Here is a 5980-nt window from a genome sequence, read left to right as displayed (position 1 = left end):
GAAAAAGCGCAATCACAAAATGGCTGCTTGATGGACAGCTGATATATTCTGCTCTCATTCACTCCCACAACAACATAGAAGCCTCATTATAATTTATATTGATGGTTGACATCTAGTGGAACCCCTAGGCAGTGCAACATCATTCATATTTCATTATCTCACTTCCTGTTTTGATTTCTCCTCAGGATTTTGCTTGTCATATGAGTTCTGTTATACTCACAGACATCAGACATCATCAGTTTTAGAAACTTTAGAGTGTTTTCTATCCAACACTAATAATAATATGCATATATTAGCAACTGAGACTGAGGAGTAGGCCGTTTACATTGGGAACCTTATTCATCCAAGCTACTCAGTACTGCCCCCCAGCCACAAAAAGTTAAACAGGTTAACAGGCCAGACAAAATACCAGGGCACGCTCTCAAAGCATGCACAGACCAGCTGGCAGGTGTCCTCAGACATTTACAATCTCTCCTTGTCCAAGTCTGTAATCCCAAAATGTTTCAAGATGATCAGCATTGACCTCCAAGGTAAACTGCCTAAATAACTATCGCCCTGTAGCACTTTGCTTTGAAAGACTGGTCATGACACACGTCAACACCATCATCTAGACATCCTAGACCCACTCCAATTCACATATCGTCCCGACAGATCCACAAATGACACAATCTCAGTTGCACTTCATACTGCCCTTTCCCACCTGGACAAAAGAGGAAAAAACTATGTGAGAATGGTGTTCATAGACTACAGCTCAGCGTTCAACACCCTGTTCCCCGAAAAGCTCATCACCAAGCTATGGACCCTGGGAATGAACCCCTCCCTCTGCGACTGGATCCTAGACATCCTGAAAGGCTGTCCCCAGGTGGTGAGGGTAGGCAATAACACTTCCGCCACAGTGTACCTCAACAAGGGGAACCCTCGGAGGTGTGGGCTTAGTTCCCTCCTGTACTCCCTGTTCACCCACACTGCATGGCCGCAAACAACTCCAACACCATCAAGTTTCCTGTTGACACGACATGGTAGGCCTGATCACTGACGGCGATGAGTCAGCCTACAGGGAAGTCAGAGACTTAGCAGTGTTGTGCCAGGACAACAACCTCCCTCAACTTCAGTAAGACCAAAAGGCTGTAGGACTATAGGAGAAAGAGGGGAGAGCAAACCCCCATCCACATCAATATAGTTTTCTGTTCCCAAAACTAGAATCTGTTACGGACAGAGTGGACTAAGTTTTGTAGACTTTACCCTTTTCCAAAGTAGTGTTTAGGAGTGCAACAATTAATTAAGTTATTACACACGTATACTAAAACCAACTAGCAAGACCCTACTGGCATGATACAAATGTGCCAAAAGGATCTTGCTAGCTCGTGCTTGGTTCTGCCCACCTGCTTGCTTGATCTGCCCACTATGACTCATTTGTTTCCATTTGAAACGATGGGCTGTGCTCTATCTTGGTTACAGAGGTTGGTGTGGACAGCCCAGTACATCACTGGGGCCGAGCTCCAGTTCTTTGTTTCTGGCCATTTTAAGCCTGTAATCGAACCCACAAATACTGATGCTCCAGATACTCAACTCTTCTAAAGAAGGCCAGTTTTATTGCTTCTTTAATCAGTACCATAGTTTTCAGCTGTGCTAACATAAAATGATAAACTTGGATTAGCTAACACAAAGTGCCATTGGAACACAGTGATGGTTGCTGATAATGGGCTTCTGTACGCCTATGTAGATATTCCATTTGTCATTTAATTTCTGTGTGGCATAAACACAACCAGTCACAATGTGTTAATCTGATCAGGCTACTTCAAAAGTCTCCTGTAGGCTACCTGCACATGTTCATCTACGACACTCTTATATTTTTCCAGGGTCCAAACTGCCCACCTGCCATGCGATGAATGGAAAGAGACATCTATTACAAAACAATAAAAAGTTTAATGACATTTGGAGATTGTCAAGCCAAACCTTCGTATATGAGTAGGGAGGGATGTTATTTCTGTTTGTCAAGATCGACATGCTCTATTTGATTGTGGTGTGGAAAATGCAAACCGTGATTAAATGCTCCAAGTCGGTAATATGTATGCAGCGTTGCTCATTGGTTGTGTGGTGCATTGACACAGAAACCTGTTTGTGAAATTCATTGCATGTATTTTATATAATTACAAATATGGCATCAGAATGTTAATCTGATTTCCTCCTAGCAGATTACTGTCTGCTCTGATTGTGAAATAATGAAACAGACAGGGAGAAGAGAGCTCCTCAACCTTCTGGGCTGTAGCCCAGCGTGGCATCGACTGTCCCACAAAACCATGCTGAAGTGGTCAAGTGACATCCACATAAACACCAAGTTGCTAAAGTCATCACTTGTGGTGCTAATCATTTTTTGGTAAAGTCTATGACTGGGGAGGATGTGCACATTTTTATTTACAGTACAAGGGGAGGGTCATGTGATAATATTTGTAACGTTGGGGGAGGGCGATATGCTTTTATGACACCACGAGTTGGACCTGGCTCCTAAACCCCCAGTAAATTTTGATCTGTCTTGTTACACTGTCTGGCCAATAATTACAGGTTATTGTGGTTCCACAGAGCCCTATGTAACACCCACGGACATGGCAGCCAAGTTTCCATTTTTGTAATACCTTACACACAGTGGCATCAAACATTCTTTTGTCCAGCCAGGCACGCGGGGGAGCAAGTTTGCCCCCAATTTCTGTCGCACGGATGGTTGTGTGGATTGTACTCTTTCATAGTGGTCCCATTGTGCCGCACTGCATGCTGGGGCTCCGTGTGACACCTGCTCGCACAGGTATATGGGGGAGTGAGTGAGTGAATGCTCCCGCCGCATCCGACCCGCTCAGGTCCGGTTTCTGAGCTTTTTCAAAGGAACTTTAGGGTCGCAAAAAGGATCTCCTCCCTCTGTAATTTCTATGCCTGGGGTATCATTGCATATCGCCGCCACGGAGCCAAACGGGACAGTGCCATGAGGACTTTCCCTAAAAGCAGAACTTGTGAGGTTTACAGTGTCTCGGGATATGGACATTGTTCTGCTGTTGGTTCACCTGCACAGGTAAGAGAGATGGCTTCAGCACTCACTGCACTTTTCACCCTGTTCGCACAGACAAGGGGAGACAAAGGGATGCTGTTCAGGCTGCACAATCAAAGCAAGGTATAGGTTTTTATCAATTTACTTTTCATCATATTAGGTCTACTTTTAGCTGTTATAAACTGTTTCAATTGGATGTGCTGTTATAATTGGATGTGCTGGCTCACTGGTAATGGTTTTGAGTCGGTCGCCAACTTTCCCCACTTAGTTCTGGTTCATCTTAATTGTAAAATCAGTCTCTAGGGATGTCTGGTTCTCACTCTCATGAATGTCCGTCAGAGGACGCCGCTTGATTCAGTGCTGACACTGCTGCGCAAGGCCGTGGGAAAGCAGAACCCTGGAGCCACACTTTGTGTGCTCCCTCGGGGAATCCTGCCAAGACGCCAAATGTTTTACTTCAATTCCTTCAGAAACAAAGGACGGTTCGCTGCTGTTGTCGCTCTCGGGTAACTTGATTTAGGTATGTGTTTAGTGTTTACCCTACTGCACTAAGTAAACAGTAGGCTACATGGTGGAATGGAAAGGTGGGTACTGGGTAGGCCTACATGTAAGATAGATTACGTTTTTAATTATTATTTTTATTGACTATGTGGCCTGTTAAACCTTTGTAATGCTGACCCATCACTTGAATATGCTCTAACCTAATGTAGCAGGCATAAAATAAATGGCTGAAACTAGATCCCCTACATACTGATCTTGATGAGAATAAATAAAAAACGGGGGTGGAGGTTGACTTCTAAACTGTTCAACCAATCCTGTAAATGTAGAGGAGTTAAGATGGAGTGTGGCCAGAGAGGAAGAGGTAAAGAGAGAGGCCCAACTGTCTCCCACCAACCAAGCAAGGAGTTTTTCTATGGAGGTCTATAGGCTACCACAGTATGAGTTATAATACCCATAAAACCTAGCGGTCAAACAAATAAATTATTCCAATAATTTTTCCACCATTCATTTTTCCCATTGGGGATTTAATAAACTTCAAATAATGGCTGTGTTTCGTGTAGGCTTACCCTGGCGTGACATTTTGATAACTGTTTAACTCTCTAGGACAAGGTATTTACCCCTCAAAAATGAAGTGCTTTCTAGCTGCTAATGTCGCTATCATAAAGAACTACAAATGCCATGATGATCTGGATGAGACTGCCGAATCAAGGCAAAGGGAATAATCTCTGGATTAACTATCTAATGTTACCTAAATTTAGTAATGAATAAATTAGCTAAATTTAGTAATGAATAAATTAGCTAAATTTAGTCATGAATTTATTTTTATTTTACTAGGCAAGTCAGTTAAGAACAAATTCTTATTTTCTATGACGGCCTAGGAACAGTGGGTTAACTGCCTGTTCAGGGGCAGAATGACAGATTTGTACCTTGTCAGCTCGAGGATTACGAACTTGCAACCTTTCGGTTACTAGTCCAACGCTCTAACCACTAGGCTACCCTGCCGCCCCCAAATAAATTAGCTAAATTTAGTAATGAATAAATTAGCTACATTTCTTTAAATTGACAAATCTGTAAATTGTCTTGTGCAAGTTTTAAATTGACACAATACCTGTAAGAAAAGGTCTCAGCTAGAGATGGCGTGTAGGAGCTAGCAGGGAGTTGAAGTCTTGCATGATGTCTACTTTAATGCTAATTTGCATTTTCTAATCCGAAAGTAGATAGAGACGAATATATTGATAAAAGTCACCTTGTCCGAGAGAGATTTACACAGTTATCAAAACATCATTCCAAGGTCAGCCTACACGAAACACAGCCAAATTCAACAAATGAATGGTGGAAAAACGATTGGAACACTTTCCCTGTTTGACCGCTTGGTTTCATGGGTATTATGACACATCCACTGTGGGGCTCTATGAGAGAGTGTCGAATTTGGTCAACAAAAACATTTCTGGCTTTTTGCTACAGAGGTTTATTTGATTTAATATACGTTTCGTAATTCTTACGTTGTTATGAGTGTACTGATATGACATCCCCACAACTTTGAGTAAAAATACTTCATATCGAAGTTGTCTCCAGATGGCTATGCATGTTCATGGCATGAGGCTAGTAGCATAGCATCTCTCTCCATTGAATACAGGCAGTTGACGTCAACAAACCTCATCGAATAGTGCAAAAAGTAACGAGATGTATTCACCAATCCAAAGAAAAGATAGGTGGGAGTTAGACAGTCCGCCGTGCCGCTTTGTGGACAACGACTACCATTGTTAGAGCGGATAGAAAAGTATCTTGTCAGTATATCCATGATCTTTGGTGTCACCTTGTTATTAATGTCCAAAATAGGAACTTGTGTTATGGGTTCTATTTCCATTTTCCCTGAAAACCGGCACATCCGGTGGTTGGGGACTGGCAGAAACTAAATATGCTGAGACAGAGAGGGAGTGCGAGAGAGACATTTACATTTACATTTAAGTCATTTAGCAGACGCTCTTATCCAGAGCGACTTACAAATTGGTGCATTCACCTTATGACATCATACAGACATATTTTCTTATTTTCTAGGCAAGTCAGTTAAGAACAAATTCTTATTTATAATGATGGCCTAGGAACAGTGGGTTAACTGGTCTAGGAACAGTGGGTTAACTGCCTTGTTCAGGGGCAGAACGACAGATTTTTACCTTGTCGGCTCGAGGATTCAATCTAGCAACCTTTTGGTTACTGGCCTAACGCTCTAACCACTAGGCTACCTGCTACCTGACATAGCCTACTTTGCACACAATGAGAGAGGCCTACTAGCACACAAAGAGAGAGGTCTACTCACACACACAGAGAGAGGTCTACTCACACACAAAGAGAGGTCTACTCACACACAAAGAGAGAGGTCTACTCACACACAAAGAGAGAGGCCTACTTACACACAAAGAGAGAGGTCTACTCACACACAAA

This window comes from Oncorhynchus gorbuscha, linkage group LG12, assembly GCF_021184085.1.
Source record: "Oncorhynchus gorbuscha isolate QuinsamMale2020 ecotype Even-year linkage group LG12, OgorEven_v1.0, whole genome shotgun sequence".
NCBI lineage: Eukaryota > Metazoa > Chordata > Actinopteri > Salmoniformes > Salmonidae > Oncorhynchus > Oncorhynchus gorbuscha.
This window is presented reverse-complemented; position numbering follows the sequence as displayed.